A 12,375-nucleotide genomic window follows, 5' to 3' on the forward strand; every position below is an offset into this window, starting at 1 on the left:
AAATTATTCTCAGTTTCCAGACTAATTTTGTTCAACCTTTAGTTAAAGATCACTTCTAGCAGGCAACCAGTTTTATTAATTGCTTAGGTGGTCGTACAAGCCAGTGTACTTTGGACACATATGTCATGTAATACCTCTATAGTGACTGTAGAAATGCTGCAAATTTTATTATACTGTGACACATAGGCAGGAGAGAAAACTGTACGGCTGTAGGTGAAGTGTGTTTCTTGTAGCCTGGAGCAGCGAATGAAACCGATACTCAGGATTTAGAAAGAAAACCCCATCACTAGAGACAAAATTACAGTGTGGTGCTGCTTTTCCTTCCCACCAGTGTTTCTGCAGGGAGATCCACAGTGCAGCCTGCAATTCCAGTCCACATGGGCTAAAAATAGGTACTTGGCACTCCCCGGTTGCAGTGCTTTACATCACATGAGCATGGGGGTGCTGAGGGACTATGGCGAGGCCCCCCAAGATTAGCAAGCTGCACCAAGAAGCCGGCACTCTTGCAGGAAGAAAATATCTTGCTCATGAATTTCAGGAGTGAGGGTGTTCCTCCAGGCACCCCTTTACCTCCCTGCTGCCCCTAGCATGAATGGGGACCTGGAGGGGCAGCTGGGTGGGTACAGGGGTGGCAGGGCAGCAGTGGCTCTGGAGGGGCAGTGTGTCTGCATTTCCCTCTGGCCATGCCTGCCCCACCGCTGGTACTGCTGCCTCAGGAGCAAATTGTTGGGTGCGCTTGGTGCAGCTGGCCTTCGCCTGATGTCAGCCCGCGTGTACCAGCTATAGATGGGTGAAGTAAAAACAGCCCCTGCTTTCCTGTTTACGCACTTAGGCTTCCTCTGAGAAGTTCCTGAATAAAAACAGCCGTGCTTGACAAAATAGCCTTTCTATTTATTGTGTCGGGAGCGAGCATGGTGATGGTGGAAAGGGGCTGGGTTGACCTAAATCACCTGCTCACAGCTGCGGGCGATGTGACGCGGGGTGGCTGTGCAGAAGAGGGTTGCTCATGGCCCATCTAGTGCACTGGCCCCTGGGTTCAGGGGCAGCTCATGACCTGCACTTACACCCCGCTCCGTGGGAGACCAGGAAAGAGAAAAAGGTCATTTTACTGGCTTTGTGGCATGCCAGGCTCCTTTCTTCTACCCTGAGGAATTCTTCCTCCCAGTCCTTCCCAGTTAGGCTGTTAAACTGGCTGTTTTCCAAGAACAGTAAAGAAGGAGGGGTATTTTCGAATGTGACTAGAGAGACATTTCTATAGATGGGAAGGATGTTAGGTCCTGTATCTTTGGGGTCCTGGCTATGGCAACAGCTGCTCCATAGTGCACTAGGGGAAACAGGACCTAAAATATTCTTAGAGCCAGGGACACAGGATAACTGCAGTTGCAAGGTACCTTGGAGGTCATCCAGGCAAAACTCCTGCTTAAATCAGGGCTAACAAGGACACGAGGAAACAGCGAAGCTTCATGAGAGGAAGTTCAGACTAGACATTAGGAAAAGGTTCTTGACTGAGAGGGTGATCGGTCACCGGAACAGGTTCACCAGGGAAGTGGTTATGGCACCAAACCTGTCAGAGTTCAGGGAGTGTCTCGATGACACTCTTAATTACATGGCTTAGTTTTAGGTAGTCCTGAGAGAAGCAGGGAGTTGGACTTGATTCTTATGGGTCCCTTTCAACTTGAAATATTCTATGATTCAATGATTTTATGCTTCTGTGATTCTAACTTATAGCTAGGTCTGATTGCTTGGAGTCCAGATGCATTTTGAATACCTCAAGGGATGGAGATGCCACCACCTTTCTGAGCCTCTGTTCTGGTGTTGCACCACCCTCACCAGATCTGGTCAGATTTTCCCTTGTTGCAGCCTGTTACTGCTGCTTCTTGTCCCTTCTTGTGTTCCTCTGAGGAGATTGTGAGTCTGTCTTCTCTAAAACTTCCCTCTAGGCAGTTCAAGACAGCAACCAGACCCATCCTTAGTCTTCTCCAGACTGAAAAAATTCACCTCCTTCAGCTTCTCCTCAAACATCAGCTGCTCCAGCCGCCTGGAGACATTCCCAGCTTGCCAGCTTCCCAAAATCTCTTTCATGCCCAGATGGGCTCAGTACTCCAGATGGAGTCACACAGATGCTGTATAGAATGGGTAGCCTCTTCCCCCAGTCTTCTTGCTACCATCTTGCTAATGTAGCCCATGTAAGGTTAGTCTTTGAACAGCGCATCTGCCTGTCACATTTTGTGAAGTTCTTGTTAGCACTGCTCCTCCAGCCTGCTGAGCCACCTCTAACAGAAGCCCTGGTCTACAGAGTATCAACTGGCTGCTGTCCATATTGGCGTCAGCCTGCTCAGGGTGCAGTCCATGCCATCGCCCAGGTTGTTGAAGAAGATAGACCGTATCAGCCCTCATATCAATCTCTGAGGAACATTGCTCTTAGAGAGTCATTACTTTGGTGTTGACTGCTGCTCTCTGAGCCCACCAGTCCAGCAAGTCATTCACCCACCTTGGAATTTGCCCGTGGTCCATGTCTCCCCAGTTTGTCTCTATGGGTCATATGGAAGACCATGCCCAAAGCCCTGCTAAAGTTGAGGCAAATGGCATATGCTGTGTTCTGCCCACAAAAATCAGTCACCCTGTTGTAAAGGGCAATTGTGTTGGCCAGGCACAGTTTGTCCTTGGTAAATCTATACTGGTTGTTACCAGTCACCTTCTTCCTGAAAATGGCTCCTGTGAGGATTTCTTGGTAACCTTTACGGGTGACTAACATGAGGCTGACTGTTCTGTAGTACCGTCCCTCCTCCATTTGTTTGAAGTCATGTTTGCCTGACTGCAATGTTCTTCATATACAGGAACTCTTAATTTGTAGTAGTCTGGACAAAGATGTAAATGAGGGCTAGTACTTAAGGGATCTGCTAACTATTCCTTAGAGTGAGCTGCATTCACTAAAACCTGGCATTTCTGATTTTTGGGTGTTTGATGAGATACAACTATATGCAGAAGACTGATGGTCTTCCATTTCTTAACTTACCAGAGGCAGGACAGCATAAGAGGAGTGGAAGAAATTGAGAAGAATAATACAGGGCAAAATTAATGAGTTATATGTGAAAATCAGATTACAGTATCTTAAAACTGTACACCCCAAATGTCTGTAACTATTAAAGCAGTTAAATGTGAATTCAAGAGTGTGCAGAGCAGCTCATTTAGGATTAAACACTTGCTAAGGCATTTAGCTGGGTCAGGGCTTTAAACTAAAATCATGGGTCTACTTTTATAAATCAGAGACTCACACCTGCAGAAGGACAGCCAAAAAATCAGAACTCTGCCATTTTAACAGGACCAATACTATCAAAATGACTTAGTAATAGGTACATTTTATTGTATATAGGCCAGACAGTAAGGGCAAAAACATGCTCACTCATTTACAGGAAGTGAGGGGGTCAATTAAAAGAAATAAGCTTTTTTGGATATAACTGGACTGAGGAAAAAAAAGTGAAAAAAAAGTTTTTCTGCCTGTTCTATCTCAGGTTAAAGTGTGAAAAAATTTCTTCAGTACTGCCAGTTTTGACAAATCAGTTTCAAATATGTATAAGGTGGCACAGGACCTGGTGTCTCTACATGATCAGATAGATGGCCATCCAGTGGGCAAGAGCTAATTGCACTGTTGAGTCAAATCAATTAAAAAATGAGAAACATTTATGGAAAAAAAAATATCCTTGTAAATCTTTTTTTTCTACTCGTTGCTGGATTTCATTGTTCATTTGCTGTTGTTCCAGGCGTAAGCCTTTTGGCTTACACACATGTCTGGCCTACATTCCTGCAAGAGGTATGCATTTAGTATGATGAGAAAGTCCATCAAAAGAAAAAGAGAGATGTGAAGAGAAGATTCTTGGAAATTTGATGACTGGAAAAATGACAGTTCTTGCCAAGACTGGAAAAAACAACAGGACTGGGACCAGCTATCTGTGGGGTAAGGGAGCTTTTAGTGTTGACGTCTTCCATTCCACAGAAAGACACAGATTCTGACCCATTAATCTCTGCTGGGGTCAGCAAGGTCTCCCGTTGTTCATAGTGCATCAGCAGACAAAAATATTCTCAAAACATTTCAATAGGATACTTTTTTGTAAAAGGGAAAAATGGCATGAGCATATGCTGTTTGAGAGCTCCATGAAAATATTTTTTAAAAAACGCCATCTGACAAAAATATTTTAATCACAGCCTGATGCTTATTAAAACCTTGAAGTTGAACAAGGTATCATGAGTATAAAGTTTAGTGTTGACAAAAAGCTGAAAATCTTTCTAGTTGTAACACATAGAACCACTGAAGCCACTACTAAATCTTACAGAGTCTTTATTAGCAAAAATGACAGGAAGTTTATAAAGCTGGACAGCGTGTGACCATAAGATCTGATTTAAGGAAGAAATGACTTGGAGCTATGGTAAGAAGAGGTTTCTTGACACCTTGGCCTCCTCATTTCATGGATACTATAAAATCTCACCTCTCTGCAGGTAAAGAACACCCCTTCCAAAGAAGACAGTGGCCTTGCACAGGTGGTTGAGCACTACAATGGCAATGATGGATGATTTCTTTTCTGTGCCTGAGAGGAGAAACTGCAAGGAGTACTGCTGGTCCTGTGTGTTCAAATTATATGGATCAGGCTCTATGAAATCGTCAATAATCCAGAATATTGTTGCTGTTTAGTCTTTTGAGCTTCAGAGTCTTTTCAAGCTTCTGCCAGTAGTTACAAGGTTTGGATATTTTGAGTGAGTTTTTCATGCATTCATAGTATTTTAGGAGCTGTGGTGTCTTTGAGGGAAAACACCAAGTATTACAGTATTTCTGATGAAAGTGTGTCAGCACAACTGGGCCCTGTCAGTCTCAAGTAGCACACTATCATCACCAAGATGCTCTCTGCCAATATTACCACAGTGCAGGTGATAATTAGTTTTGCCCATAAATTCTGTCAGTTTAGCAAATGTTTATTCACACTGAAAGGTGTTTTACCGGCAGAGTGCTCCAAATTCAGACTAATCTCAATTTTCTATCATTTTTAGCAAGTTTTCAGTAATTGTTTCCTCAGAACCAAAATTATTCCTTTAGAAGTCATATATGTATAGTTCCAACAGAGCACCAGACATCTTACAGACAGGATTCCAGAAGGTGCCTGCTAATCTTTTCCTGTTATTTTCTGGATCCTACAGTGTCTTGTACTGCTGAGGAAACAAGACAGTGAGCCAAAACCAGCTCCCCAGGGAGCTGCCAGAAAAGATGCTTTGTCCCTGGACTGTGAAGATGATTTTTCATTTCCTGCTACTGTTAGAAAAAGAGTATCTCTGCACAGACTTCTTGTTGGGCCTTCTCTGGTGCAATGATCAGATCACGACATGAACAACTCAGGCATCCACAACAAGGTGCAGATAATTGTGTATGCTTACTGTATGTGGCATGGCAGGCATGGCTTTAGCTCTGCAGTGCTCAGCGCGCAGAGTTTGGGTGGCCTCTGCAGTGCAGGAGGCATTGAGAGACACCTGAGGACTAAGCTATTTGACACAGAATCACAGACTGGCAAAATCACAGACTGGCTGAGGTTGCATGGGAGCTCTGAGATCACCTAGTCCAACTCGTCTGCACAGAGCAGGGTCACCCACAGTAGGCTGCTTAGGACTGTGCTCAGCCGGGTTTTGAATATCTGCAAGGATGGAGACTCCATAACCCTTCTGGAAAACCACTCTGGGCAAATGTTTGACCATTTTTACAACAAAAAACTTTTTCTCATTTTTAAGTGAAATTTCATATATTTCAGTTTGTACCCATTGCCACTGCCCTTTCACTGGATACCACTGAGAAGAGCCTGGCTTCATCTTCTTTACCTCCTGTCCCATTGATAAGTCCCCCTGAGTCTTCTCTTTTCTAAGCTGAACAGTCCCAGCTCTCCCATCCTTTCCTTGCATGACAGATGTCCCCGTGCCTTAGTGGTCTTTGTGGTTCTTTGCTGGAGTCACTCCAGCATGTAAGGGACTCTTTTGTATGGGGAGCCCCGATGTGGATCCAGAACTCCAGGTGTGTCTCACCCATGCTGAGAGGAGGGGAAGAGGCACCTCCCTCAGCCTGTTGGCAACATTTTGCTAATGCAGCACAAGATGCCACTGGCTTTAAGGACATGTTGCCAGCTCATGTTCAACTTAGTGTCCACCTCAGGTCTTTTTCTGCAAAGCTGTTTTCCAGCTGGTCAGACCCCAGCTTGTCCTATTCCTCCCCAGGGACAGGACTTTGCATTTCTCTTTGTTGAACTTCATGAGACTCCTGTGGGCCCATTGCTCCACCCTGCCAAGGTCCCTCTGAATGGCAGCACCCTCAGCTGGCGTATCAGCCACTCCTCCTGGTTTGTGTTGTCTACAAACCTACTGAGGGTGCAATCTGTCCCATTATTCAGATCATTAATGAAGATGTTAAACAGTATTGACCTCAGTACCAACCACTAAGGTACTCCACTAGTGACTAGCCTCCATCTGAACTTCGTGCCACTGATCACAAACCTTTGAGCATGGCGGTTCAGCCAGTTTTCCATCCATCTCACTATCCACTTATCTAGCCAGTACTTCGTTTTGTTAATTAGGATGTTATGTGAGACAGTGTTGAAACCCTTGCTAAAATCAAGATAAACAATATCCACTGTTTTCCCCTTATCCACCAAGCCAGTCATTTCATCATACAAGGCTATCAGGTTGGTCAGGTGTGTTTTCTCCTTTGTAAATCCATGCTGACTACTTCCAATCACCTTCTTGTCCTTCATGTTTGTAAATGGTTTCCAGAAGGATTTGATCCTTCACCTTCCAAGGTCTGAGGTGAGGCTGACTGGTCTGTAGCTTCACAGATCCTCCTTTTTGCCCTTCCTGAAGATAGGAGTGACATTTGCTCTCTTCTAATTGTCAGGAACTTCTGCTGATTGCCATGACCTTTCAATGATAACTGAGCTTGGCCTTGTAATGACATTGGCCAGCTCCCTCAGCACTTGTGCGTGTGTCCTATCAAGTCTCATGGGCTTGCTTATATCCAGTTTGCTTAAATGTTCCCTAACCTGATCCTTCTTTACTGAGGGTAAGTCTTCCTTGCTCCAGACTTTCCTTCTGGTCTCAAGGTCTGGAATTGCTGAAGGCTGATGTTACCAGTAAAGACCAAGGCAAAGAAGTCATTGAGAACCTCCAGGTCCCTTGTCTCTAGGTCTCCTGCCCACCTCAGCAACAGGCCCACATTTTTCCTAATCTTTTTCTAGCTGCTCTTATACCTGTAGAAGCCTTTCTTGCCACCCTTTATGTGCCTCCTCAGATTGAACTTCCGGTGGCTTTCGGCTTCCAAAACCCTGTTTCTGCATACTCATACAGTGTCTCTGTAATCCTCCTGGATCACCTGCCGGTGCTTCCATGTCTTGTATGCTTATGCACAGTGACTATTCATGTCTCCACCCCTCCCTTCTATTTCCCTACAGCTTGGCAGACAGATAGCATGGCCACTGCCAGAATTGCTTAACTGAAGATGTAAATGGTTTGGCTGTCTTAGAAGGCACTTATCTTTAGGTGACTACCCCACACAGCAGCAGAAGTTTCAGCTAGCAGCTGAGTTTTGAAGTCCTGAGTAAAATGACTGCAGTTCCCATCAGTGACTAAGCACTGTATTTCATCTTCACTAGCTCAAAGTCACAATCTGAATTACTGTGTAAAGGATGCTCTTTTCCCAAACTGAGAGCCTGAATTCTAGATTGAAGCCCCAAACACATTTTCAGAACTTGGCAATAAACCCCGCTGGGAAAGATGGGTATGACAGAGCAGTGAGACACCTTTAACTGCAGCAGAGGACATGAAGTGCAAGAATATTCCAAAGGCAAGACTAAAGCTATTGCTGGTCATTGCCTTTTGGTACACCTTTGTTAAACTTTGAATAGCCTGTGATTTTGATGGCAGTGAGGTCTTGTCTTATTAGAATAAGAGGAACATATCCTATATTGAATCACAGAATTATTTAGGTTGGAAAACACCTTTGAGATCAAGTCCAACCATTAACCCAGAACTGCCAAGTCCACCACTAAACCATGTCCCTAAGCACCACATCTACATGTTTTTAAGTACCTCCAGGGATGGTGATTCCACCATGTCCCCTGGGCAGCCTGTTCTAATGCTTCACCACTCTTTCCATGAAAAATCTTGTCCTAACACCCAGTCTAAACTTCCCCTGGCACAACTTGAGGCTGTTTCCACTTGTCCTGTCACTTGTTATCTGAGAGAAAGGACTGACCCCACCTGCCTACCCCCTCCCTTCAGGCAGCTGCAGAGAGCGATAAGGTCTCCCCTCAGCCTCCTCCTCTCCAGGCTGAACACCCCCAGCTCCCTCAGCTGCTCCTCACAGGACTTGTGCCCCAGCCCCTTCCCCAGCCCCGCTGCCCTTCCCTGGACACGCTCCAGCCCCTCGACGTCCCTCCTGCAGCGAGGGGCCCGACACTGAACCCAGGGTTCGAGGTGTGGCCTCACCAGTGCCCAGTCCAGGGGGCGGTCACTGCCCTGGCCCTGCTGGCCACACTGTTTCTGACACCAGCCAGGACGCTGCTGGCCCCTTGGCCACCTGGGCACACTGGGGGCTCATGCCCAGCCGGCTGTCAGCCAGCACCCCCAGGCCCTTTCCCACTGGGCAGTTCCCAGCCCCCTGCCCCAGCCTGTAGCGCTGCCTGGGGCTGGTGTGACCCACGGGCAGGGCCCGGCACTGAGCCTGGTTGAACCTCACACCACTGGCCTCGGCCCATCGGCCCAGCCTGCCCAGACCCCTCTGCAGAGCCTCCTGCCCTCCAGCAGACCAACACTCCCACCCAGCTTGGTGTCATCTGCAAACTCACTGAGGGTGCACTCGATCCCCTCATCTAGATCATCAAGAAAAATACTGACCGGGTCTGGCCCCAATCCTGAGCCCTGGGGAACACCACTTGTGACAGGCCACCAGCTGGATGTAGCTCCATTCACCACCACTCTTTGGGCTCAGCCGTCCAGCCAGCTTTTTACCCAGTGTAAATTATGCCCGTCCAAGCCATGAGCAGCCAGTTTCCTCAGGAGAATGCTGTGGGAGACAGTACCAAAGGCTTTGCTAAGGTCCAGGTAAACAACACCCACAGCTTTTCCCTCTACTAGGTGGGTCATCTTGTCATAGAAGATCAGGTCTGTCAAGCAGGACCTGCCATTCATAACCCCATGCTGGTTGGGCCTGATCCCCTGGTTGCCCTGCACATGCCGTGTGACGGCACTCAGGATGATCTGCTCCATAACCTTCCCCAGCACCGAGGTCAGGCTGATGGGCCTGCAGTACCCCAGATCCTCCTTTCTGTCCTGCCCTTATTGTGCTCTTTGCTTTTTGAAGTGTCTCAGATTTTTCCTTCATCAGCTTCCTTCATCAGTAGGAAGCTATGCAACAGATTGAACAGCAATTATGACATTATCAGTCTATTACTGTGCTTGTTGATTCTGGACTTGTTACTAACAAGGTCAGTATTGTGAGTATACTACAGCGCTGTGCAAAATCTAACCCATTCAAGTCCAAAGAAGCAATCAGAACAATAGACTGGTTAATACCTTCTATCAAATTAGTTGTCATTTTCATGCAGGCAGAGAGGCCTCAGATGCAAACCAGACCAACCAGGTATGGGTAAGTCAGTGTAGAGAAAAGCATGAAATAGTAATAGAGCAGGAAAGTTAGGGCACAGGTGACTTCATTTCTATGTCCGTACTCCATCTCCCGAGTTGCCTGGGTACCGTGGCCCCTTCTGTGGCAGTAAGGCAGAGGGAGAAGCAGCGACTATCAGATGGCCCCAAGGGCTCCACGCCGTCTGGTTGCCAAAGTGCCTTCTGGGCCAGAAAGGTCTGCAGCTGCTGCTGCCACTTCAGCTGCTGCCATCTAGTGTCACCTTGTGGGAGGACAAACAGCAAAGGTGGTTCCTGTTTTCACTGGGATGGGGTCGAGGAAGATGCTCCCCTTTTGCCTTGAGAAGTAAACTGACTAGAAAGTGTGATTTCAGCCATGATTTCAGCCATGGATGGGCTACCTTCACACAGCTCTTATCTCGATTTGACCTGCTAACTCAAAGGCTGGAGCTTTGGGCTATAGACAGTTTTTTCCTAAAGGGATTTGAATCCACATTATGTATCTTTATGAAAGTGTCCTCAGTAAGAAGATAAGCACTTTCTGCTTCTAACCTATTTCTGATGCTTGTCCTGTGATCACATCTTTGCCATTTCTAGAGATGCCACCACAGCAACTTGGATTGCTGTCTCAGTTCTGTGTTGTGTCAGTACTTTGGATCATGACTAATTGAGTATTTTTACAAGGTTCCTGAGGCGGGCAGGACTTCTGGTGCCCTCTTTCTCCTATAGTTCTCCAGAACTGGGACAGGATCAATCGAGTCCTTGGAGTATTGATAGGGCAATTAATTTGTTCACTCTGGGTATCCAGTTACCAACAACATGCGAGAACATGTTATAATGAAAGACTTCTCTGAAATAATTGGATGAGATTCTGTATATGCTCTAATTATCATAAGAAACAGCCCACTTGATAATAGTAATTTTTTCTATTAGAATGAGATTTTCAAAGACCATTTCTCTTTCCTGACCACAGTATCCTAACTGATGGAGAACATTCACTTACAGAGAAGATCTGTAGGGTTTTTGCTGGTGGATACAGTGGGGTTTTAGGGCAGAGTCATGGGTCCTCAGGCATTATTTTTTTGACTAGAACTTTTTAGAAACAGGGATCCTGTGTGTGCAGTATAAAACTCTATATGTGTATTGTCTAGGATATCAGCAGAACTATTCAAGCACAAGTAAATATGGGAATGTTATGTTGAAAATCTCAGTTATTTCTAATTGATGAAAATACCCTGGTGTTTATACAAAGCTACACAGTGACTCACAATGAAATGAAGTCAGCAAAATACCAGACGTTTTTACATCCAAAACAGAGACAAGTGCCATATGTTCATAAAATACTTTTCTCCTTAGTAAATGTTTATGAAGAAAATGAATGGATAATTTCCAAAAAGAGAAACTTGTGTAATATTATTTTCAGATAACAGAAGTATTTTTCCTTTAAGATTTTTTCTTTTAATTTACTTATTTGTAATGTAAATAAGATGACACATGACGGTATCTACTATGCCACTCATAGGTTTATCTTTATGGTGCTTTGGTGCCTGACCACCAGTACAGCAAAAAATATGGGAAAATCTATTTCCCTGCAGACCACAAACCCCTAACTGTTACTGTTTGATGGGTCCAGGATCTGGTGCCTGTGGTCAGACTGAACTGTACCTGGTAGATGTTGAGATTGGTGGAACCTGATGGTGAAGACACTTCTCATCTCAAAGCCTCGTCTTGAAATGTACTGAGTTCAATGGAAACTGAGCCCTTTGAGGCACTCTTTCTTCCTTCAGTTATGTGGGAATTAGATAGCAGCAGATTTAGTCCTGATACTAAATATTCTCTTACTGACCTTTTCTGCACTAACTGGAATACATTTTTCTGCTTTAATTGCTCCTGGATCTTTTAGTAATGAGGATACTAAGCTGTTGATTGATGTTGAAAATATAAACCAGAGGATGGGAAATAATGATAAAGCAAAAGATACTATAGGCAGGTAGCAAGTGTTTGCTTTCTTTTATAGTATAATGACAAGGAATCATTAAATGAAACTAGTATGGGAAACTTAAAAGCAAAGAAAAGGAGAGGATTTAATTGAGAAACACAGCTAAGCTGGTGGAACTCCTTGCTGAAAATTACCATAGCTGTTAAAAGTTTAAATGGGTTCAAACACAACTGAGCATATTCATGGCAGAAAAAGATCTACCAAGACTCATTAAACAGATAGATATATTTCCAGCCAAAGAAATCCCAGCTGCAAGTTGCTGAGGTCTGGAGAGCATGAAGTCTTACTCCATGCTTGCCTTGTTCTTGAACTCTTCCCTAAGCATTACTTGCTGGAAGTGGGCAATAGGCTGGACTGACCTGTGGTGTGAATCAGTATATCTATTCTTGAGTAGTATAGCCACATGTTTGAATTTTGTCTTCCTGCTAACAAAGATGACAAAAAGCAGCTCTCACATTCAATCCTGAGCAGTCCTCAGTAGCCTGGAGTGGATTCCAGGTGAGGAGGAGAGATGCAGAATGTAAAGAGTGCAGTATGATGTGCAATATGATAGTCATCCTGGGAAATAAAACAGTGGGAACAAACAACAATTTTATTGCATCTAACTGGATGAAGAATTATTCATTTGACCAAGTTGTAGGTCTTCAGGTTCTGTGATAATACATTGCCTATTCTTATATACAAAAAGAACACCACAGAAAAAAAACACGGAA

Source organism: Falco biarmicus, chromosome 2, assembly GCF_023638135.1.
Source record: "Falco biarmicus isolate bFalBia1 chromosome 2, bFalBia1.pri, whole genome shotgun sequence".
In the NCBI taxonomy this organism is placed as follows: Eukaryota; Metazoa; Chordata; class Aves; order Falconiformes; family Falconidae; genus Falco; species Falco biarmicus.